Source organism: Balaenoptera physalus (assembly GCF_965194825.1).
Source record: "Balaenoptera physalus genome assembly, chromosome: 16".
Lineage (NCBI taxonomy): Eukaryota > Metazoa > Chordata > Mammalia > Artiodactyla > Balaenopteridae > Balaenoptera > Balaenoptera physalus.
Window position 1 is genome coordinate 73,747,495 of NC_138898.1, and position 24,920 is coordinate 73,772,414.

Below are 24,920 nucleotides of genomic sequence, written 5' to 3' on the forward strand. Positions count from 1 at the left end.
CGTGGGATCTTTCGTTTCAGCACGCGGGCTTCTCTCTAGTTGTGGCACGCGGGCTCAGTAGTTGCAATACGCAGGCTTAGTTGCCCTGCGGCATGTGGGATCTCAGTTCCCTGATCAGGGATCAAACCTGCATCCCCTGCATTGGAAGGCAAATTCTCAACCACTGGACCACCAGGGAAGTCCCCAGGAGTTTTTTTATATAAGAGAATAATGATATAATTTTATTTGACAAAGATAACTAGCATATATAAGGTATAGTTACTAGAACAAATTCCTCCTGGCTAGAACCAGGAGAGAGACAATTATTGTAATGATGCTTTCTAGCTCCAGATAATAAACCCTAAAGGAAGGCTGTGACAGTAGGGATATAGGGGTGAGGGCTAATCTGAAAGGGATTTGTGGAGTAAAATCCAATAGCTTGGTGAGTGACTAAATGCAGAAGTAGGAGGAATGTCAACAGTGACTTTGTTTGGCTTGGAGAAAACAGTGGCTCGGTTCCAGGAGACAGAGCACACAGCTGGAAGAATAGCTTTTGACCTTGAAGTTTGAAATCTTTGTATTTCACCCACAATAAGTGTTGCCTGTTAGGGAATGCCCTCTGATTGCATGAATTTACTTGACCAAACATTTACTAAGTCCTCACTCTGGGACCTGGAACAGGGATTGTGTCAGGCATGAAGGTCAAGAAAGTCTTTGGAATTTAATACTTTAGATCTCTCTCCCTCTTTTCCAATAGAACCAGAAAAGATATTTCCTCCCTTCTAAAGAACCATGAAAGCATCCATAACAATTAAAAAGAAATAACATTATTCTTCTTGAAGATCAATTTCAAGCCCTGCTACTTCAGGGCAATGTCCCTTCTTCCTCAGTGGCAGTAACATGGGGGTTACCCAGGAAAGACAGCAAGGAGATGACTAAATTATGAGCAAAATCAGTCAACAAAGACCGAGTAAGACTAGCAAGGATCATAGTTGCTGAGTGGGAAAATACTTTCACTTTGTTGCAAGCAGCTCAGACCCAAGGGAAATGGGTGAATCTTTGGAATTGCTGGGAGGGACAAAGTGAAACAGTGGGGGATCAACACTCAGCTGGCAGACTGGCTTCTCTTGCCGCTGAGGGTCCTGCTCAGTGACACCCTGACAAGGCATCTTGGCCCTATTGGGATATGGTTGTCGGTGAGGGCAATTCCTCCTCTTGACAGTTTCCTGGAATCTGCTGGAATTTCTTTTGCCTCAAGCAGGATTTAACGAGCTGGGGAGGTTTTTGCCCTGTTGCTTTTTCTGCAGCTCTTTTCTTGTTCTGGTGCCAGCGGGGCCCTCGTCCTTCTAGGATTCCAAGCTGTAGCTTCTGGGAAGGCTGACGTAATGGTTCTCAGCCTCAGAATAGAAGACCCACTTTCTGATAGATCTCTCTGGTGTACGTTCACCTTGCTGACTCTTCTTTCCTCACTCATCAACCCTGGTAAAGACCTACTGATACTTGTCAGCATCTTCCCCATGAAGAGCCCTCCTTGGACCACCTTTCCTCTGTGCCTATCACTCTATACTTGGGCTGCTCCATTAAATTGTATGTTTTCAGCTAATGGATCTATATAAGGAGACTCCAAAACACTCATTTCCAGGCTCAACTTCTTGCCTGAATTCTGGCCCAGCATTCATTCATTCATTCAGAAAGTGTTTATTGATCGTCTACACTACACAGGCTCTGCCTTAGGCACTGGGCATATAACAAGACGGACACGGTTGACCCTCATGGAATCTCTGTCAATCTTCTAGCTGTCTGTTAGACATTTAGGCTTGCATGTGCCTCATTCCTGTCCTAGACCAGATATAGATCTTTGTCCATCCAACCTATCCCTTTTCCTGGCAGATTTCTGTTAAAGGCATCACAGTCTACTAGTCGTCTGAGGTTGAACTTCATTTTCATTCTTCCCTCCTCTCTCTCTTAACCTCATATCGAATCTGTTGCCCAGCTTTATTGATTCTGCCTCATTTCCCTAATTTGATTCTTCCGCTCCTTGCCCACCCTTACCACCTTAGTTAAGTTCTCATCATTCCTCACCTGTAGAGCTTCTTGACTACTTTCAAAGATTCTGATCTTTTCTCCCCTCCACTCAAAATTGTTGCAGACCTTCTTGTTATTTAATGACCATCCATGGCTCCCCATCATCTTGAAATAAAACCCTCAGCCATGGTCTCTCAGCTGCATGATCTGCTCCTGGCCTGCCTTTTGGAATGTATTTGCAAGTAGCCTTCAGCAGAGCTTCCCTGGAAGCAGGAAGAAAGGAGGAGAGTAGAGGAAGGAGGGAGACAGGAGGAAGAGGATATTCAGGCACATTGGGAACAGCAGATTGAGTGTCTACAATGTGCATGGTTAAACTGTGCTAAACTGTGCTAAATGCTTTATTTTATTTTATTTTTTTCATCCTACTACCACCCCCCCACCCCCCGCTTTCCCCCCTTGGTGTCCATACATTTTTTTCTCTACATCTGTGTCTCTATTTCTGCCTTGCAAACTGGTTCATCTGTACAATTTTTCTAGATTCCACATATATGTGTTAATATACAATATTTGTTTTTCTCTTTCTGACTTACTCTGTATGACAGTCTGTAGGTCCATCCACGTCTCTACAAATGACCCAATATCGTTCCTTTTTATGGCTGAGTAATATTCCATTGTATATATGTACCACATCTTCTTTATCCATTCGTCTGCCGATGGGCATTTAGGTTGCTTTCATCACCTGGCTATTACAAATAGTGCTGCAATGAACATTGGGGTGCATGTGTCTTTTTGAATTATGTTTTTCTCTGGGTATATCCCAGTAGTGGGATTGCTGGGTCATATGGTAATTCCTTTTTTTTTTTTTTTTCAGAAATATTTGTTTAATGAATGAGTAAGTTGACTCCTCTCCCAATAGATATTAATACACAGGGCCGCTATTCCAGAGAAAGTTCCTGTGATTAATAGAAATACAACATGAATCATAATAACCATGATAATAGTGGCACTGGTGGTGATGGCAGCTACTACTATTTTTCTTGAGTGTGATAAGAGTGTCTGAGTGTCAGGAACTTGATATATATAAAATATCAGATCTCTTTAAAACCTTTAAAATTAAGTGTTATTATCCATACTTTACAGCTGAGACAAGTGAAGCCCAGATAGATTGCATAGCCTGCAGGTGTTGGAGCTGTTGACCCCAAACTCTGCTATGTATCGTATTTCTTCTTTTTTTTTTTTTTAACATCGGTATTGGAGTATAATCGCTTTACAGTGTTGTGTTAGTTTCTGCTGTATAACAAAGTGAATCAGCTATACATATACATATATCCCCATATCTCCTCCCTCTTACGTCTCCCTCCCACTCTCCCTGTCCCACCCCTCTAGGTGGTCACAAAACACCGAGCTGATCTCCCTGTACTATGCGGCTGCTTCCCACTAGCTATCTGTTTTATGTTTGGTAGTGTATATATGTCCATGCCACTCTCTCACTTCATCCCAACTTACCCTTCCCCCTACCCATGTCCTGAAGTCCATTCTCTATGTCTGCATCTTTATTCCTGTCCTGACCCTAGGTTCGTCAGAACCTTCTTTTTTTTAGATTCCATATATGTGTGTTAGTGTATGGTATTTGTTTTTCTCTTTCTGACTTACTTCACTCTGTATGACAGACTCTAGGTCCATCCACCTCCCTACAAATAGCTCAATTTTGTTTGTTTTTATGGCTGAGTAATATTCCATTGTGTATATGTGGCACATCTTCTTTATCCATTCATCTGTCGATGGACACTTAGGTTGTTTCCGTGTCCTGGCTATTGTAAATAGTGCTGCAATGAACATTGTGGTACATGACTCATTTTGAATTATGGTTTTCTCAGGGTAGATGCCCAGTAGTGGAATTGCTGGGTCATATGGTAGTTCTATTTTAGCTTTTTAAGGAACCTCCATACTGTTCTTCATAGTGGCTGTATCAATTTACATTCCCACCAACAGTGCAAGAGGGTTCCCTTTTCCTAACACCCTCTCCAGAATTTATTGTTTGGAGATTTTCTGATGATGCCCATTCTAACCTGTGAGGTGATACCTCACTGTAGTTTTAATTTGCATTTCTCTAATGATTAGTGATGTTGAGTGGCTTTTCATGTGCTTCTTGGCCATCTGTATGTCTTCTTTGGAGAAATGTCTATTTAGGTTTTTTGCCCACTTTTGTATTGGATTGTTTGTTTTTTTAATATTGAGCTGCATGGGCTGTTTATATATTTTGGAGATTAATCCTTTGTTGATTCGTTTGCAAATATTTTCTCCCATTCTGAGGGTTGTCTTTTCGTCTTGTTTATAATTTCCTTTGCTGTGCAAAAGCTTTTAAGTTTCATTAGGTACCATTCATTTATTTTTGATTTTTGAGGTGGGTCAAAAAACATCTTGCTGTGATTTATGTCAATGAGTGTTCTTCCTATGTTTTCCTCCAAGAGTTTTATAGTGTCCAGTCTTACATTTAGGTCTTTAATCCATTTTGAGTTTATTTTTGTGTATGGTGTTAGGGAGTGTTCTAATTTCATTCTTTTACATGTAGCTGTCCAGTTTTCCCAGCACCATTTATTGAAGAGGTTGTCTTTTCTCCATTGTATATCATTGCCTCAGATTAGTTGACCATAGGTGCGTGGGTTTACCTCTGGGCTTTCTATCCTGTTCCATTGATCTGTATTTCTGTTTTTGTGCCAGTACCATATTGTCTTAATTACTGTAGCTTTGTAGTATAGTCTGAAGTCAGAGAGTCTGATTCCTCCAGCTCTGTATCCTGCTACTTTACCAGATTTATTAATTAGCTCTAGTAGTGTTCTGGTGGCATCCTGAGGATTCTCTATGTATAGTATCATGTCATCCGCAAACAGTGACAGTTTTATTTCTTCTTTTCCAATTTGTATCTTTTACTTCTTCTTTTACTTCTTTTACTTCTTTTTCTTCTCTGATTTCTGTGGCTAGCACTTCCAAAACTATGTTGAATAATAGTGGCAAGCGTGGACATCCTTGTCTTGTTCCTGATTTTAGAGGAAACTCTTTCAGGTTTTCACCATTGAGAATGATGTTTGCTCTGGGTTTGTTGTATATGGCCTTTATTATGTTGGGGTAGGTTCCCTCTATGCCCACTTTCTGGAGAGTTTTTATCATAAATGGGTGTTGAATTTTGTCACAACCTTTTTTCTTCATCTATTGAGATGATCATATGGTTTTTATACTTCAGTTTGTTCACATGGTGTATCACATTGATTGATTTGCGTATATTGAAGAATCCTTGCATCCCTGGGATAAATTCCACATAAATCATGGTATATGATCCTTTTAATGTGTTGTTAGATTCTGTTTGCTAGTATTTTGTTGAGGATTTTTGCATCTATATTCATCAGTGATATTGGTCTGTAATTTTCTTTTTTTGTGACATCTTTGTCTGGTTTTGGTATCAGGGTGATGTTGACCTCATAGAATGAGTTTGGGAGTGTTCCCTCCTCTGCAGTTTTTTGGAAGAGTTTGAGAAGGATGGCTCTTCTCTAAATGTTTGATAGAATTCACCTGTGAAGCCACCTGGTCCTGGACTTTTCTTTGTTGGAAGATTTTTAGTCACAGTTTCAATTTCATTACTTGTGATTGGTCTGTTCATATTTTCTATTTCTTCCTGGTTCAGTCTTGGAAGGTTATACGTTTCTAAGAATTTGTCCATTTCTTCCAGGTTGTCCATTTTATTGGCATAGAGTTTCTTGTAGTAGTCTCTTATTATGCTTTGTATTTCTGCAGTGTCCGTTGTAAATTCTTTTTCATTCCTAATTTTATTGATTTGAGCCCTCTCTCTATTTTTCTTGATGAGTCTGGCTAAAGGTTTATCAATTTTGTTTATCTTCTCAAAGAACCAGCTTTTAGTTTTATTGATCTTTGCTATTGTTTTCTTTGTTTCTTTTTCATTTATTTCTGCTCTGATCTTTGTGTTTTCTTTCCTTCTACTAACTTTGGGTTTTGTTTGTTCTTCTTTCTCTAGTTCCTTTAGCTGTAAGTTTAGGTTGTTTATTTGAGATTTTTCTTGTTTCTTGAGGTAGGATTGTATTGCTCTAAACTTCCCTCTTAGAACTGCTTTTGCTGCATCCCATAGGTTTTGGATCATCATGTTTTCGTTGTCATTTGTCTCTAGGTATTTTTTGATTTCCTCCTTGATTTCTTCAGTGATCTCTCGGTTATTTAGTAATGTATTGTTTAGCCTCCATGTGTTTGGTTTTTTTTTACGTTTTTTCCCTGTAATTGATTTCTAATCTCATAGCGTTTTTGGTCAGAAAAGATGCTTGATATGATTTCAATTTTCTTAAATTTACCAAGGCTTGATTTGCGACCCAAGATGTGATCTATCCTGGAGAATGTTCCATGTGCACTTGAGAAGAAAGTGTAATCTGCTGTTTTTGGATGGAATGTCCTATAAATATCAATTAAATCTATCTGGTCTATTATGTCATTTAAAGCTTTTGTTTCCTTATTAATTTCCTGTCTGAATGATTCATCCATTGGTGTAAGTGAGGTGTTAAAGTCCCCCACTATTATTGTGTTACTGTTGATTTCCTCTTTTATAGCTGTTAGCATTTGCCTTATGTATTGAGGTGCTCCTATGTTGGGTGCATATATATTTATAATTGTTAGATCTTTTTCTTGGATTGATCCCTTGATCATTATGTAGTGTCCTTCCTTGTCTCTTGTAACATTCTTTATTTTAAAGTCTATTTTATCTGATATCAGTATTGCTACTCTCGCTTTCTTTTGATTTCCATTTGAATGGAAATCAAAATCATTTTCCATCCCCTCACTTTCAGTCTCTTTGTGTCCCTAGGTCTGAAGTGGGTCTCTTGTAGACAGCGTATATATGGGTCTTGTTTTTGTATCCATTCAGCAAGACTGTGTCTTTTGGTTGGTGCCTTTAATCCATTCACGTTTAAGGTAATTATTGATATTTATGTTCCTATTACCATTTTCTTAATCGTTATGGGTTTGTTTTTGCAGGTCCTTTTCTTCTCTTATGTTTCCCATTTAGAGAAGTTCCTTTAGCATTTGTTGTACAGCTGGTTTGGTGCTGAATTCTCTTAGCTTTTCTTGTCTGTAAAGCTTTTGATTTCTCTGTCAAATCTGAATGAAATCCTTGCCAGGTAGAGTGATCTTGGTTGTAGGTACTTCCCTTTCATCACTTTAAATATATCGTTCCACTCCCTTCTGGCTTGTAGAGTTTCTGCTGAGAAATCAGCTATTAACCTTATGGGAGTTCCCTTGTATGTTATTTATCGTTTTTCCCTTGTTGCTTTCAATAATTTTTCTTTGTCTTTAATTTTTGTTAATTTGATTACTATGTGTCTCAGCCTCTTTCTCCTTGGGTCTATCCTGCCAGAGACTCTCTGTGCTTCCTGGACTTGGGTGACTATTTTCTTTCCCATGTTAAGGAAATTTTTTACTATAATCTCTTCAGATATTTTCTTGGGACCTTTCTCTCTCTCTCCTCCTTCTGAGACCCCTATAATGCAAATGGTTTTGCGTTTAATGTTGTCCCGGAGGTTTCTTAGGCTGTCTTCATTTCTTTTCATTCATTTTTCTTTTTTTTTTTTAATTTTTTTAAAAAAAATTTTAATTTTTTTAATGATATTCTGGTCTGCTTACATTCTTTTTATTTATGTATGTATGTATGTATGTATGGCTGTGTTGGGTCTTCGTTTCTGTGTGAGGGCTTTCTCTAGTTGTGGCAAGCGGGGGCCACTCTTCATCGCGGTGCGGGGGCCACTCTTCATTGCGGTGCGCGGGCCTCTCACTATCACAGCCTCTCGCTGCCGAGCACAGGCTCCAGACGCGCAGGCTTAGTATTTGTGGCTCACGGGCCGTGTTGCTCCGCAGCATGTGGGATCTTCCCAGACCAGGGCTCGAACCCGTGTCCCCTGCATTGGCAGGCAGATTCTCAACCACTGCGCCACCAGGGAAGCCCTCATTTTTCTTTATTCTGTTCTGCAGCAGTGAATCTCACCATTCTGTCTTCCAGATCACTTATCCGTTCTTCTGCCTCAGTTATTCTGCTATTGATTCCTTCTAGTGTATTTTTCATTTCGGTTATTGTGTTATTCTTCTCTGTTTGTTTGTTCTTTAATTCTTCTAGGTCTTTGTTAAACATTTCTTGCATCTTATTGATCTTTGCCTCTATTCTTTTTCCGAGGTGCTGTATCATCTTCACTATCATTATTCTGAATTCTGTTTTTGGAAGGTTGCCTATCTCCAATTCATTTAGTTGTTTGTCTGGGGTTTTATCTTGTTCCTTCATCTGGTACATAGTCCTCTGCCTTTTCATTTTGTCTGTCTTTCTGTGAATGTGGTTTTCATTCCACAGGCTGCAGGACTGTAGTTCTTCTTGCTTCTGCTCTCTCTGTGCTACACGCTTTATATACAATAGTCCTCCCCCACCGCATCTGTGGGGGATTCTTTCCAAGATCCCCAGTGCATGCCTGGAATGGCGGATAGTATTGAACCCTATACCCAAGGGTTTGTATCCTAAACACAAGCATTGCAATACTGGGACAGTCCATCTGATAACAGAGTTGGCTATTAAGTGTCTAATGGGCAAGATATGCTGGACAAAGGGATGATTTATGTCCCAGACAGGACAGAGCAGGACAGAGTGAGATTTCATCATGCTACTCAGAACAGCGTGCAATTTAAAACTTATGAACTGTTCATTTCTTGAATTTTCCATTTAGTATTTTCTGACTGCAGTTGGCCACAGGTAACTGAAACCACAGAAAGTGAAACCGCAAATAAGGGGGGGATTACTGTATACAAGGCTATGGAATAATCCTCCCCAAGGGGCAGATTTTTATTCCCCTTTTTTTTTAATTGAAGTATAGTTGATTTACAATGTTGTGTTAATTTCTGCTGTACAACAAAGTGATTCAGTTATACATATTATAAGGGGCAGATATTTTTTAATATCCCATTTAACTATAAGGAAAGAGAAATTCTGAGAGTTTAGACAATTTAGCCAAGGTAAATGAGATAATAAATAATAATGGCCCACATCCATTGAGAATTTAAAAGGGTCAGGCACTTCCAAGTGTTTTACCAACATTATTTCCAAGAGGTAGGTGCCCTTAGGAGTCCCATTTTACAGATGATTAAACTGGGGCACAGAGAGGTGAGTGACATGCTGGGGCTGAGGCTTTCCACCCTCTGTGTGGTGTAGCCAAAACAAACTTGCAACCTATGTCAAAAAATTTTTAAAAGCAATTTAAATAGATACTGAATTCTTCTATAGGAGCAGCAAAGGGAATTCTATTGCTGGATATAAAGAGAAGCCTCTTATAATCTTCTCTCTCCACCTTTCTTCTAAGAGTTCACACATCATAGGCATGGCTGGTACCTATAGTTTCTCCCCCAGTTCCCCCATTGCTACCCACCCACCCCTTTCCTCCTTCCATCTCAGATCTCTTTTCTCATGGAAATAGCTCTGTTTCTTTTAAAATAAAAATCCATCAAGACTTTCTTGGCTTTATCCAATTCTCCCCTCTACACCAAATACCCCAAACCAATGGGCTGTATTCAACCACCCCAAGTGTTTTTGTCCGGCGAACACAATTTTTAAAATAATTTTAGGTAACACTGAAAAATCGGTGGCTTTCACACTGGCTTCGAAATTTCTGGCTTGCCTTTGCCTCATTTCTGAAAGATGTATTAAGAGTGGTCCTGTATCCCTGGCCACCCAGTCACACACACTTTCCAATTTGTCTCATCCCCCCTGTTCACCACCACTGTCTCCTCATCTCTGAATCTTGATTCCATCCATGCTTGTTTCAAGGTATCCTTAAAGATAAGAAAGTGAAAGGTAGAGACACATGTTGACACACTGCATGTGTCAAGACCCCATATTTTCCTTTGGATGCAAACAGTAATCATCCATGTTTGAAGATTAAAAAGAAAAAAAAGAAGATCAAGAGTCTTTGAAAAAAGAATACAACCCTGGCTTCTTTCTCATCTACATATTCCTGTCGGCACTTGAGTTTATGATCTCTAGATCAGATTGACAGAACAAAAAAGACCCCTTCTCACTCATCCAAGACCAGATCAAACGAACAACCAAAACCCAGTTGGTCAGACAAACACAGAAACCACTTTAGGAGGGGAGGTGGGAGGAGAGAATTTGTGGATTGCATGTTGATATTTCCAGCCATTCTAGTTGCAACTTTCAATCGCCCTTACCTTGTAACAAACAAACTCCTTCCCAACAAAAATCCCCAGCTGTTAAGTGTTCTAGATGTTATTTGAATTTAAGTAAAATGACTTCTTTGGCAGCTACCTGACAGCCCACAGCTTTTACGACATGTTTTCTGATACAAACTGTTTCACAAAGAGCTTGTATCTTTTTACTACCAAGCATTACATTCTGAACAGAAAACTTAATAAGATTTTCAGCGGCAATTTTAAGAGGATCTATGGTACGAACTTACAACAACAGTGATCTATTCTTTTTAGTGCAAGTGTAAAGACCTGAGAGAAATAGCATTTTCAGTTTGACTTTATGGCCCTCCCAAGTTGTGTTCAAGTTAAGTGAAAGTTAAAAATTGGTGCTGGGGAAAGAGCAAAGATTTTGGGCTCAAACTGATTTGAATTCCACTGTTATTCACTTATGAACTATTGCACTTTGGGCAAGTTGCTTAAACTAATTTGTGCCTCGGTTTTCTCATCTATTAAAGGGAGAAATTCCACTGTATAGGATTGTTGCAGCAAAGCTTTGTGGTACAGGGCCTGATACATAGTAGTTGCCCTAAATGCTTTAAGTTGTATGTGACAGTAGCCCAACTCAAGCCAGCTTAAGGAAAAATGAGAATTTCTTGGCTTGCCTAACTGAAAAGTTCAAGAGTACATCGGCTTCAGGCATAGCTGGATCCAGGGGCTCAAGCAATGTCATCAGGACTCAGTCTTTCTCCACCTTTGGGCACTGTTTTCTTCTGTGTTTGACTTTGTTCTTCACTGAGCCCAGCAGACTAGCTGGTTATTTTTTGGAGCAAGCAGAACAGAGCTCTGAAGAAATATAGACCAAGATATGTAAAGCCTGGCTGACAGCCCTCTTTAGACAGGGCAAAGCTAGTTTGGGCAGCATGGTTTCCATGTGGGATGTCCTAGTGGGAGTGGCATTCAGGGCCAGCATAAGGACCCAAGACATTGCATCTTCATCAAAGCCACACAGAATAGGCAGATCCAAGACTATAATTTCTGTTTGACAGATAAGGAAACTGAGGCTCTGTTTTAGCTTCTTATTGATGCTATAACAAATTACCATAAACTTAGTGGCTTGAAACAACACAAAAGAAGTTCAAAATGAATCTTACTGGGATAAAATCAAAGTGCCAGCAGGGCTGCATTCCTTCTGAGGCTCTAGAAAAGAATCTGTTTCCTTGCCGTTTCTGGCTTGTAAGGGCCACTGGTATTTCTTGGCTCATGACCTGCTTTTCATCTTCAGAGCCAATAGCACAGCATCTTTAAATCTCTCTGACACTGACCCTCCTGCCTCCCTCTTTCCTTTATAAGGACTTCTGTGATTATATTGGGCCCACCTAGATAATCCAGGAAAATCTTCCCATCTCAAAATCCTAAACGAATGACATTTGTGAAGTCCACTTTGCCATGTAGGGTAACATATTCACAGGTTTCAGAGATTGACATGGACATCTTTCAGGAGACCATTATTCAGCCGGTCACAGGCTGATAAAGGTAGAAGTTTCCTGGTCACTCCTTAAGGTAACAGCTGAGTCATGACTAGAACTGAGGTTAATGGTTCTAAATTAAGACAGTGCAGGTGAGAATCCTGGCAGAGTAGCTGGATGGCCTCAGTTAGGCTTCTCTGAGCCTCTGTGTCCTCATCTGTAAAATGGTGATAATGTTATTAAGTGAGACACTATTTAAAAGTGTCTAGCACAGCATCTGATATGGAGCAGAAAACTAGTGATGCTAGGCATTCCTGCTATTTTTAACAGCCTTGAACGAGCAGGTGCCTTTGAACGTTTGGCTCTGGGAAAACTAGGGAAGAGCCAGTGGCACGATGGGATGCCAAGAGCATGGGATTTGAGTCTGCCGTATGACCGTAAAGAACTTGGAGTTCTCTGAGTTCCAGTTCCTTATTCATACATGAAGATAATAGGTCCTTCCCTCACAGAGTGAGGTGGAGAATGTCTACCTGGCGCTTAGCATCCTCAGTCAAACACCTCCCGCTGTCACCGCCTTCCTTTTATCTTCCTTCTCAATTTATATCTTTCACTTTTTCTTTTCTCCCTCTCTTCCTTTCTGTCTTTCTTTCTCCTGTTTTCCCTTCCTCCCTCCATCCTGCTCTGATTTCCTTCTCTCCTTTCTTCCTCCCTACCTCCTTGCTTTCCTCTCTCTCTCCCTTCCATTGCCCATTCTTGAGACGTCCATTTAAGAGCAGTTGATCAATTTCAGGGACTTCTGGTGTCCGCTCTTGGTCTCCCCTCTTATGGGTCATAGCAACCCATTCTTCCCACTCATCAGTTTCTCAGTTGTGCAATCTAAATGCTAATGATCCCTGCCTAACCTGCTCCCCCTCTACTGATACAACTAAGCACACCCTAGAAAAACTGCCCAGAAGGAAACAGGATCTACTCCCCCCATCCCCACCCTTTGTGCAGGGTGTGGGCTGGAAACCGTGCCATCTTTGGAAACTTCTGACAGTCCAGGAAGGCGGGGGGAGTCCTTCATCTGGAGTCCCCCAGAGCTTCTTCCTCCCCAGCAGGACCCTATTTATCAAGCTGCCCGATGCCCACCCAGATGCCCTCATTCCCTTTCATGCGCTGGTGGTTTTCAGTCTGATATTGAAAGTGCAATATGCTTGCCAGTAATGATGTCTTATTGGAGTGTAAAGATTTTCCCATTTCACTGCTTTATCCTGAATTTAAAGTGTTTTGAAATTCACTTACATCGGAGAGGACCAGCAGCCGAACGTTTGCTGTAAATAAACTGGGGGCTTCTAAGGTGTTATCTCTGAAATGGGAGATGGGATAGGTTACTGCTCTCCTGCGGGCTGGGCAGAATCAGTGGCAGAGTTTTTCCGTCACAAGGACCCGGCAGCTTTTATGCTTCCAAGTGCTGGTCTGGGTGTGAGGGCGCTCTGGCCTTGTGTTTTGAATCTATTCAATTGAGGTTTGTCCAAGGTGTTGAGTTGGAAGATCACTGAGCTCTTGAACACCTGCTTGGAAAATCAGAAAATCTTAAAGCTAATGCAGAGACTGACAGTAATTCAAACAGCGGGTAGTGGCGGTGGTGGCTGTTATTACTGTTGCTGTTGCTATTATGATCAGTGAACATTCATTGAATGCTCTGTATTCTGCACCAGGCACTCTGTTAAGGGCACTGCATGAATTATCCTCATCTAGCCTCTTAACAACCTGTGAGATTGTTGGGATGCCACCCAATCTGGCTGGCCAGACAGATCTGATGCTCCTGGGAAATTTCTTACCATCTAGTATCAAGGCCATGGCCACAGGTGTCCATGGAAGATAAACCAGGGAAACTTCTCATGCAGGTTGCCTTAGTTGCTTCGATTTACTGATGTATTGCACTGGCCCACTGTGACCAGCGTGGCAAAGAGGGATGCCTGAGACTCGGGACCCAAAGGCAGTGTTGTGTCAGCCACAGTGTATGACCTGGGGCCGCACATCTCTGGGCCTCAGTTCCCTCCTCTGCAAAATGTGAATAATAGTGGTACCACCTCATGGGGCTGTGTGAGGATTCCATGCGTCATTGTATGTGGAGCACTTGAACAGCGCCTGATACGTGGTGAAGGCTGTGTAAGTATTTCTTTTTTTTTTTTTTTTTTAACATCTTTATTGAAGTATAATTGCCTTACAATGGTGTGTTAGCTTCTGCTTTATAACAAAGTGAATCAGTTATACATATACAATATGTTCCCATTTCTCTTCCCTCTTGCATCTCCCTCCCTCCCACCCTCCCCATCCCATCCCTCTAGGTGGTCACAAAGCACCGAGCTGATCTCCCTGTGCTATGCGGCTACTTCCCACTAGTTATCTATTTTACATTTGGTAGTGTATATATGTCCATGACACTCTCTTACCCTGTCACATCTCACCCCACCCCCTCCCCATATCCTCAAGTCCATTCTCTAGTAGGTCTGTGTCTTTATTCCCGTCTTGCCACTAGGTTCTTCATGACCTTTTTTTTTTTTTTTTTTTTTTTCCCCTTAGATTCCGTATATATGTTAGCATACTGTATTTGTTTTTCTCTTTCTGACTTACTTCACTCTGTATGACAGACTCTAACTCCATCCACCTCATTACAAATACCTCCATTTCATTTCTTTTTATGGCTGAGTAATATTCCATTGTATATATGTGCCACATCTTCTTTATCCATTCATCTGTCGATGGACATTTAGATTGCTTCCATGTCCTGGCTATTGTAAATAGAGCTGCAATGAACATTTTGGTACATGACTCTTTTTGACCTATGGTTTTCTCAGGGTATATGCCCAGTAGTGGGATTGCTGGGTCGTATGGTAGTTCTATTTGTAGTTTTTTAAGGAACCTCCATACTGTTCTCCATAGTGGCTGTATCAATTTACATTCCCACCAACAGTGCAAGAGTGTTCCCTTTCCTCCACACCCTCTCCAGCATTTATTGTTTCTAGATTTTTTGATGATGGCCATTCTGACCGGTGTGAGATGATATCTCATTGTAGTTTTGATTTGCATTTCTCTAATGATTAATGATGTTGAGCATTCTTTCATGTGTCTGTAGGCCATCTGTATATCTCCTTTGGAGAAATGTCTATTTAGGTCTTCGGCCCATTTTTGGATTGGGTTGTTCGTTTTTTTGTTATTGAGCTGCATGAGCTGCTTGTAAATCTTGGAGATTAATCCTTTGTCAGTTGCTTCATTTGCAAATATTTTCTCCCATTCTGAGGGTTGTCTTTTGGTCTTGTTTATGGTTTCCTTTGCTGTGCAAAAGCTTTTAAGTTTCATTAGGTCCCATTTGTTTATTTGTGTTCTTATTTCCATTTCTCTGGGAGCTGGGTCAAAAAGAATCTTGCTGTGATGTATGTCATAGAGTGTTCTGCCTATGTTTTCCTCTAAGAGTTTGATAGTGTCTGCCCTTACACTTAGGTCTTTAATCCATTTTGAGTTTATTTTTGTGCATGGTGTCAGGGAGTGTTCTATTTTCATACTTTTACATGTACCTGTCCAATTTTCCCAGCACCACTTATTGAAGAGGCTGTCTTTTCTCCACTGTATATGCTTGCCTCCTTTATCAAAAATAAGGTGCCCATATGTGTGTGGGTTTATCTCTGGGCTTTCTATCCTGTTCCATTGATCTATATTTCTGTTTTTGTGCCAGTACCAAACTGTCTTGATTACTGAAGCTTTGTAATATAGTCTGAAGTCAGGGAGCCTGATTCCCCCAACTCCATTTTTCGTTCTCAAGATTGCTTTGGCTATTCGGGGTCTTTTGTGTTTCCATACAAATTGTGAAATTTTTTGTTCTAGTTCTGTGAAAAATGCCAGTGGTAGTTTGATAGGGATTGCATTGAATCTGTAGATTGCTTTGGGTAGTAGAGTCATTTTCACAATGTTGATTCTTCCAATCCAGGAACATGGTATATCTCTCCATCTATTTGTATCATCTTTAATTTCTTTCATCAGTGTCTTATAATTTTCTGCATACAGGTCTTTTGTCTCCTTAGGTAGGTTTATTCCTAGATATTTTATTCTTTTTGTTGCAATGGTAAATGGGAGTGTTTTCTTAATTTCACTTTCAGATTTTTCGTCATTAGTGTATAGAAATGCAAGAGATTTCTGTGCATTAATTTTGTATCCTGCTACTTTACCAAATTCATTGATTAGCTCTAGGAGTTTTCTGGTAGCATCTTTAGGATTCTCTATGTATAGTATCATGTCATCTGCAAATAGTGACAGCTTTACTTCTTCTTTTCCGATTTGGATTCCTTTTATTTCTTTGTCTTCTCTGATTGCTGTGGCTAACACTTCCAAAACTATGTTGAATAATAGTGGTGAGAGTGGGCAACCTTGTCTTGTTCCTGATCTTAGTGGAAATGGTTTCAGTTTTTCACCATTGAGGACAATGTTGGCTGTGGGTTTGTCATATATGGCCTTTATTATGTTGAGGAAAGTTCCCTCTATGCCTACTTTCTGCAGGGCTTTTATCATAAATGGGTGTTGAATTTTGTCAAAAGCTTTCTCTGCATCTATTGAGATCATCATATGGTTTTTCTCCTTCAGTTTGTTAATATGATGTATCACATTGATTGATTTGCGTATACTGAAGAATCCTTGCATTCCTGGGATAAACCCCACTTGATCATGGTGTATGATCCTTTTAATGTGCTGTTGGATTCTGTTTGCTAGTATTTTGTTGAGGATTTTTGCATCTATGTTCATCAGTGATATTGGCCTGTAGTTTTCTTTCTTTGTGACATCTTTGTCTGGTTTTGGTATCAGGGTGATGGTGGCCTCGTAGAATGAGTTTGGGAGTGTTCCTCCCTCTGCAATATTTTGGAAGAGTTTGAGAAGGATAGGTGTTAGCTCTTCTCTAAATGTTTGATAGAATTCACCTGTGAAGCCATCTGGTCCTGGGCTTTTGTTTGTTGGAAGGTTTTTAATCACAGTTTCAATTTCAGTGCTTGTGATTGGTCTGTTCATATTTTCTATTTCTTCCTGGTTCAGTCTCGGCAGTTTGTGCATTTCTAAGAATCTGTCCATTTCTTCCAGGTTGTCCATTTTATTGGCATAGAGTTGCTTGTAGTAATCTCTCATGATCTTTTGTATTTCTGCAGTGTCAGTGGTTACTTCTCCTTTTTCATTTCTAATTCTATTGATCTGAGTCTTCTCCCTTTTTCTCTTGATGAGTCTGGCTAATGGTTTATCAATTTGGTTTATCTTCTCAAAGAACCAGCTTTTAGTTTCATTGATTTTTGCTATTGTTTCCTTCATTTCTTTTTCATTTATTTCTGACCTGATCTTTATAATTTCTTTCCTTCTGCTGGCTTTGGGGTTTTTTTGTTCTTCTTTCTCTAATTGCTTTAGGTGCAAGGTTAGGTTGTTTATTCGAGATGTTTCCTGTTTCTTGAGGTAGGCTTGTATTGCTATAAACTTCCCTCTTAGCACTGCTTTTGCTGCGTCCCATAGGTTTTGGGTCGTCGTATCTCCATTGTCATTTGTTTCTAGGTATTTTTTGATTTCCCCTTTGATTTCTTCAGTGATCACTTCGTTATTAAGTAATGTATTGTGTAGCCTCCATGTGTTTGTATTTTTTACAGATCTTTTCCTGTAATTGATATCTAGTCTCATAGCGTTGTGGTCGGAAAAGATACTTGATATGATTTCAATTTTCTTAAATTTACCAAGGCTTGATTTGTGACCCAAGATATGATCTATCCTGGAGAATGTTCCATGAGCACTTGAGAAAAATGTGTATTCTGTTGTTTTTGGATGGAATGTCCTATAAATATCAATTAAGTCCATCTTGTTTAATGTATCATTTAAAGCTTGTGTTTCCTTATTTATTTTCATTTTGGATGATCTGTCCATTGGTGAGAGTGGGGTGTTAAAGTCCCCTACTATGATTGTGTTGCTGTCGATTTCCCCTTTTATGGCTGTTAGTATTTGCCTTATGTATTGAGGTGCTCCTATGTTGGGTGCATAAATATTTACAATTGTTATACCTTCCTCTTGGATCGATCCCTTGATCATTATATAGTGTCCTTCTTTGTCTCTTGTAATAGTCTTTATTTTAAAGTCTATTTTGTCTGATATGAGAATTGCTACTCCAGCTTTCTTTTGATTTCCATTTGCATGGAATATCTTTTTCCATCCCCTCACTTTCAGTCTATATGTGTCTCTAGGTCTGAAGTGGGTCTCTTGTAGACAGCATATATATGGGTCTTGTTTTTGTATCCATTCAGCCAGCCTGTGTCTTTTGGTGGGAGCATTTAATCCATTTACATTCAAGGTAATTATCGATATGTATGTTCCTATTCCCATTTTCTTAAATGTTTTGGGTTTGTTATTGTAGGTGTTTTCCTTCTCTTGTGTTTCTTGCCTAGAGAAGTTCCTTTAGCATTTGTTGTAAAGCTGGTTTGGTGGTGCTGAACTCTCTCAGCTTTTGCTTGTCTGTAAAGGTTTTAATTTCTCCATCGAATCTGAATGAGATCCTTGCTGGGTAGTGTAATCTTGGTTGCAGGTTTTTCTCCTTCATCACTTTAAGTATATCCTGCCACTCCCTTCTGGCTTGCAGAGTTTCTGCTGAAAGATCAGATGTTAACCTTATGGGGATTCCCTTGTGTGTTATTTGTTTTTTTTCCCTTGCTGCCTTTAATATGTTTTCCTTATATTTAATTTTTGACAGTTTGATTAATATGTGTCTTGGTGTGTTTCTCCTTGGGTTTATCCTGTATGGGACTCTCTGTGCTTCCAGGACTTGATTAACTATTTCCTTTCCCATATTAGGGAAGTTTTCAACTATAATCTCTTCAAATATCTTCTCAGTCCCTTTCTTTTTCTCTTCTTCTTCTGGGACCCCTATAATTCGAATGTTGGCGCGTTTAATGTTGTCCCAGAGGTCTCTGAGACTGTCCTCAGTTCTTTTCATTCTTTTTTCTTTATCCTGCTCTGCAGTAGTTATTTCCACCATTTTATCTTCCAGGTCACTTATCCTTTCTTCTGCCTCAGTTATTCTGCTATTGATCCCATCTAGAGTATTTTTAATTTCATTTATTGTGGTTTTCATCATTGCTTGGTTCCTCTTTAGTTCTTCTACGTCCTTGTTAAATGTTTCTTGCATTTTGTCTATTCTATTTCCAAGATTTTGGATCATCCTTACTATCATTATTCTGAATTCTTTTTCAGGTAGACTACCTATTTCCTCTTCATTTGTTAAGTCTGGTATGTTCTGACCCTGCTCCTTCATCTGCTGTGTGTTTTTCTGTCGTCTCATTTTGCTTATCTTACTGTGTTTGGGGTCTCCTTTTCACAGGCTGCAGGTTCGTAGTTCCTGTTGTTTTTGGTATCTGTCCCCAGTGGCTAAGGTTGGTTCAGTGGGTTGTGTAGGCTTCCTGGTGGAGGGAACTAGTGCCTGAGCTCTGGTGGATGAGGTTGGATCTTGTCTTTCTGGTGGGCACGTCCACGTCTGGTGGTGTGTTTTGGGGTGTCTGTGGCCTTATTATGACTTTAGGCAGCCTCTCTGCTAATGGATGGGGCTGTGTTCCTGTCTTGCTAGTTGTTTGGCATAGGGTGTCCAGCACTGTAGCTTGCTGGTCGTTGAGTGAAGCTGGGTCTTGATGTTGAGATGGAGATCTCTGAGAGATTTTTGCCGTTTGGTATTACGTGAAGCTGGGAGGTCTCTTGTGGACCAGTGTCCTGAAGTTGGCTCTCCCACCTCAGAGGCACGGCCCTGATGCCTGGCTGGAGCACCAAGAGCCTTTCGTCCACACGGCTCAGAGTAAAAGGGAGAAAAAATAGAAAGAAAGAAAGAAAGAAAGAAAGAGGCTATAATATAGTGAAGTAAAATAAAGCTATTGTAAAGCAAAGCTATACAGACAAAATCGCACCCAGAAGCATATACATATACACTCACAAATAAAGGAAAAGGGGAAAAATTAATATATCCTGCTCCCAAAGTCCACCTCCTGAATTTGGGATGATTCGTTGTCTATTCAGGTATTCACCAGATGCAGGCACATCAAGTTGTTTGTGGAGTTTTAATCCGCTGCTTCTAAGGCTGCTGGGAGAGATTTCCCCTTATTTTCCCTGTTCGCACATCTCCTGGGGTTCAGCTTTGGATTTGGACCCGCCTCTGCGTGTAGGTCGCCTGAGGGCGTCTATTCCCCGCACAGACAGGACGGGGTTAAAGGAGCAGCTGCTTCGGGGGCTCTGGCTCACTCAGGCCGCGGGTAGGGAGGTGTACAGAGGAGGCGGGGTGAGCCTGCGGCGGCCGAGGCCGGCGTGACGTTGCACCAGCCTGAGGTGGGCAGTGCGTTCTCCCGGGGAACTTGTCCCCGGATCACGGGACCCTGGCAGTGGCGGGCTGCACAGGCTCCCGGGAGGGGCGATGTGGAGAGTGACCTGTGCTCACTCACAGGCTTTTTGGAGGCGGCAGCAGCAGCCCCAGCGTCTCATGCCCGTCTCTGGGGTCCGTGCTGATCGCCGCGGCTCGCGCCTTTCTCTGGAGTTCGTTTAGGCGGCACTCTGAATCCCCTCTCCTTGCGCGCCGCGAAACAAAGAGGCAAGAAAAAGTCTCTTGCCTCTTCGGCAGCTGCAGACTTTTTCCCGGACTCCCTACCAGCCAGCTGTGGCGCGCTAGCCCCTTCAGGCTGTGTTCACGCCGCCAGCCCCAGTCCTCTCCCTGCGATCCAACCGAAACCGAAACCCGAGCCTCAGCTCCCAGCCCCGCCCGCCGAGCAGCCAAGCCTCTCGGGCTGGTGAGTGCTGCTCGGCGCCGAGCCTCTGTGCGGGAGTCTCTCCGTTTTTTTCCTCTGCGCCCCTGTTGCTGTGGGGTCTGCGGTGATCGCCGTGGCCCGCGCCCTTCTCTGGAGTTCGTTTAGGCGGCGCTCTGAATCCCCTCTCCTTGCGCGCCGCGAAACAAAGAGGCAAGAAAAAGTCTCTTGCCTCTTCGGCAGCTGCAGACTTTTTCCCGGTCTCCCTCCCAGCCAGCTGTTGTGCGCTAATCCCTTCAGGCTGTGTTCACGCCGCCAGCCTCAGTCCTCTCCCTGCGATCCGACCGAAGCCGAGCCTCAGCTCCCAGCCCCGCCCGCCCCGGCGGGGGAGCAGACAAGCCTCTCGGGCTGGTGAGTGCTGCTCGGCGCCGAGCCTCTGTGCGGGAATCTCTCCGTTTTTCCCTCTGCGCCCCTGTTGCTGTGGGATCCGCGCTGGTAGCTGCGGCTCGCGCCCGTCTCTGAAGTTCGTTTAGGCAGCGCTCTGAATCCCCTCTCCTCGCGCACCAGGAAACAAAGAGGGAAGAAAAAGTCTCTTGCCTCTTCGGCAGCTGCAGACTTTTTCCCGGACTCCCTCTCGGCTAGCTGTGGTGCACTAACCCCTCCAGGCTGTGTTCACGCCGCCAACCCCAGTCCTCTCCCTGCGATCCGACCGAAGCCCGAGCCTCAGCTCCCAGCCCCGCCCGCCCCGGCGGGTGAGCAGACAAGCCTCTCGGGCTGGAGAGTGCTGCTCGGCGCCGAGCCTCTGTGCGGGAGTCTCTCCGCTTTGCCCTCCACACCCCTGTGGCTGCGCTCTCCTCCGTGGCTCCGAAGCTTCCCCCCTCTGCCACCCGCAGTCTCCGCCCGCGAAGGGGCTTCCTAGTGCGTGGAAATCTTTCCTCCTTCACGGCTCCCTCCCACTAGTGCAGGTGCCGTCCCTATTCTTTTGTCTCTGTTATTTCTTTTTTCTTTTGCCCTACCCAAGTACGGGGGGAGTTTCTTGCCTTTTTGGAGGTCGGACGTTTTCTGCCAGCGTTCAGTGGGTGTTCTGTAGGAGCAGTTCCACGTGTAGATGTATTTCTACTGTATCTGTGGGAAGGAAGGTGATCTCCGCGTCTTACTCTTCCGCCATCTTCCCGAGGACCTGTGTAAGTATTTCTTTATCAGAACCTTTAAATACTGCTTCACCTTTTCAGTATCGGTGATGTTCTGCATTGTTTCCCATGGGTTCGGGTCAGTGCTATGTCCTGGATGATAAGCAATAGAAAATGGGGCTCTAAAGCCATCTTTTTCTCTTTTCTTTCCTGTCCTTTCCCAAGGGCTGGATGTGGGAAGGTTGTGGTAGTATAGGGTGGCCAATTCATCCTGGTTTGTCTTTCCAGGTGTTAGCACCGCAGTTCCCAGGTTCCGGGAACCCCCTCAGTTTCAGACAAACCAGGAGGAAGTAAGATATGCTGACTTGCGGGTTTTGTGAGGATAAGTGTGTGATTGGAGACTGTATTCATTTGCTAGTGTCGCCATAACAAAACACCAGAGACTAGGCGGCTTAAATAATAGAAATTTATTTTTCACAATTCTGGAGGCTGGAAGTCCAAGGTCAAGGTACCAGTGGGGTTGGTTTCTCCTGAAGCCTTTCTCCTTGTGTGAATGGAGGTGTAAGTCCCCTGTGGGGTCTTTAAGGATCACTCCAACACAGCCATGGAAATTATACTTGGCGAGGCATAGGAAATTAGAGGAATTATTATATTAACATGTTCTGGAAGGGGAGGCACGGCACACTGCACAGGGGGACACATGGGAGGGGAATCCAGGGAGTAGGTTCACCCAAGCAGGTAGGGAGCCGAGAGAGAGAGAGAGAGAGAGAGAGAGAGAGAGAGAGAGAGAGAGAGAGAGGACTGTAGGAAGTACCTTGATTGGAGATCAGAGTGGAGTTAGTTACAGAAGCAAAAGGCATGAAGGGGGTTCATTGGTGCATTTGAACGTCACTAGGTTACACTCAGAGGAGGGCAAGAGGGGGAACTTGTAGCAAGCACCAGCCTTATCACACTGGTATATATGTGGTCACCTGGGCAGGTGCTCACAGTCTGTTTGTGGGGATGCTGAGGCATCAGGAAAATTAAGTTTTTAAAATGTGCAATACACACCTTGGCTTGCAGATGGCTGTCTTCTCACCGTGTCCTTACATGAGGTTTTCCTCTGTGTGCAGGCATCCTGGGTGTCTCTTCCCCTTCTTATAAGGGCACCAGTCATATTAGATTAGGGCCCCACCTTTATGATCTCATTTAACCTTAATTACGTCTGTAAAGGTCCTATCTCCAAACAGTCACATTGGGGGTTAAGGCTTCAACATATGAAATTGGAGGGAACACAATAACAGCCTCTGTGAGTTTTAAAGCAAAGGCTTTTCAGAGCATCCTTTCCTGTATCAGGAACTCAAGGCAACTGAAAGTGCTCTCCGCACATTGTTTTTCTGTCATTTCCCTGTTGGGGGCCTCTGTGGCACATGCAGTGAGCTTTAATTGGAGGGCATATCTCAGTACCAAACTAGCACCAGGTGGAGTTTTGATAACAAGTTCAGATCCACTGACTCTAATGCTTCTAAAGCAGAAATAAGGCCTCTCTCAACCTCTGCCTGCTCCCAGCCCTACACAGCTGCCCACACTGGAGCAGCATCCCAGCCCCTCAGCTCCAGGAGGCCCTGTGCCATCTATGTGCCTCTCTGACCTTGACTCACCCACTTGCTGGTGCTGCTCCTTTGCTCTGCCCGGTCACACTGGTTTCCTTGAAAATGTTAAACTGGCCTCTCTAAGGGGACGTTTGCATTTGCTGTTCCTTCTGCTAAGAACTCTGTTCCCCACATCATCCCCTGGTGGCCTCTTCATTCTTCAGGACTCCACCTCTTTTGCATTCTGTCCACCAAATTCCAGTGTTGGAGGAGGGTGGTGGGTAGTCCCTCCCATACATCCAGCAAGCAACTCTATGCACATCAACTGGGTGTCCAACAATTCAACTGAATTCCGACACTATCAACCCGGGTACAGTCAGATTCCACAGGTTAAGGGCTCAGTCTTACCCTCTCCAACAACTTCAGATGCCAGTCGAAAGCCCAGGTTGTTATCTGTACTTCTGACCAACTGGCTATAAATCAGAAGTTCCCACAACCCCCTTCTCGGGTTTGATTAATGTGCCAGAGTGGTTCACAGAAATCAGAGAAATATTTTACCTTTTAGATTACCAGTTGATTACAAAGAATTTAACTCAGGAACAGCCAGATGGAAGAGATGCACAGGACAAGGTATGGGAAAGGGTCATGGAGCTTCCAGGCCCTCTCTAAACACACCACTCTCCCCAAATATCCGCATGTTCACCAACCGAGAACCTCTCTGAACCCAGTCGTTTTGGGTTTTTATGGAGGCTTCATTACATGGGCATGATTGATTAAGTCACTGGCCATTGATGATTGAACTCCATCTCCAGCCCCTTTCCCCTCCCTGGAGTTCAGGGGTAGGACTGCAAATTCTAACTCTCTAATCTCAGGTTGGTTCCCCTGGCGACCAGTCCTCAACCTTAGGTGTGATCCAGAGTCATCTCATTAACATAACAGTAGACACCTTTATCACTCTCAACACTAGGAAATTCCTAGGGTTTTAGGAGCTGTGAACCAGGAACCATGGACTAAGACCAAATACGTATTTCTTATTATAAATCACAGTATCACACCACCCAAATGCCACCTCCTTTAAATGACCTTCCCTCTGGGTCTCAGCCATATCACTCACCACATTTAACTTCTTCTGTCACTTCTAGGTGGTGGGAAAGGTTAGCTGGGTCCTTTTGTCAGTTGTCTGTTTACGGGGATCCTCAGGTACTATAATAAACATATAAACGTCCAAATATAAATGTAAATATAAATATAAGTGTCTCGTTCAGTGGGATGCTTTGAAAAAGCAACATGTAAAACTATTAGTCCTTCTGGAAAATTGCTGGACTAATCCATGTGGCCTAAAAATCCATTTCTAAGATCCCACTTGAGTACACCGAGAGAATGTTATTCTTGGGTTAGTTTTCAAACAAGGATAGCTGGGGAGAACACTTCCTTTCTCACCAGAGGTCTCAAGCTACTTCCCTGTAGGAGTGGCTTTGGGCTGTCAGAACATTTCTTGGTCTAATATTCAAGCACAGCGTTGTTGGTGGGGTGGGGGGGCGGGAGGGGAGGATAGCCTGTTCAGTCTCTCTCCCCTTAGCTTTCCTGGATTCAAGGCAAGGAGCATACTTACAATAGCCATGAAAAGGAGGTCTGGTCTCAGCAACGGAGAAAGACAGTAAAAAGAAGGTATTTTGCAGAGAAATAGTGCAAATCCCAGAGCCCAGCAGTGGGGAAACAGGCTTATATCCGTAATGGCTTACATAC

General features: G+C 42.6%; 1 protein-coding gene and 1 long non-coding RNA gene across 6 annotated transcripts in view; one reads left to right on the forward strand and one right to left on the reverse strand.

Moving 5' to 3' along the window:
- HS3ST4 (heparan sulfate-glucosamine 3-sulfotransferase 4) overlaps window positions 1-24,920 on the forward strand; it is a gene marked incomplete at its 5' end in the record, with an annotated part of 575,045 nt that overhangs the window by 41,816 nt on the left and 508,309 nt on the right. The window lies entirely within an intron of this gene.
- LOC309644952 lies at window positions 7,645-21,823 on the reverse strand. Its single transcript, XR_014254671.1, has 2 exons — window positions 21,654-21,823; window positions 7,645-13,852 (listed from the first exon to the last, which is right to left on the reverse strand). It is a non-coding gene; the product is annotated as an uncharacterized lncRNA (long non-coding RNA).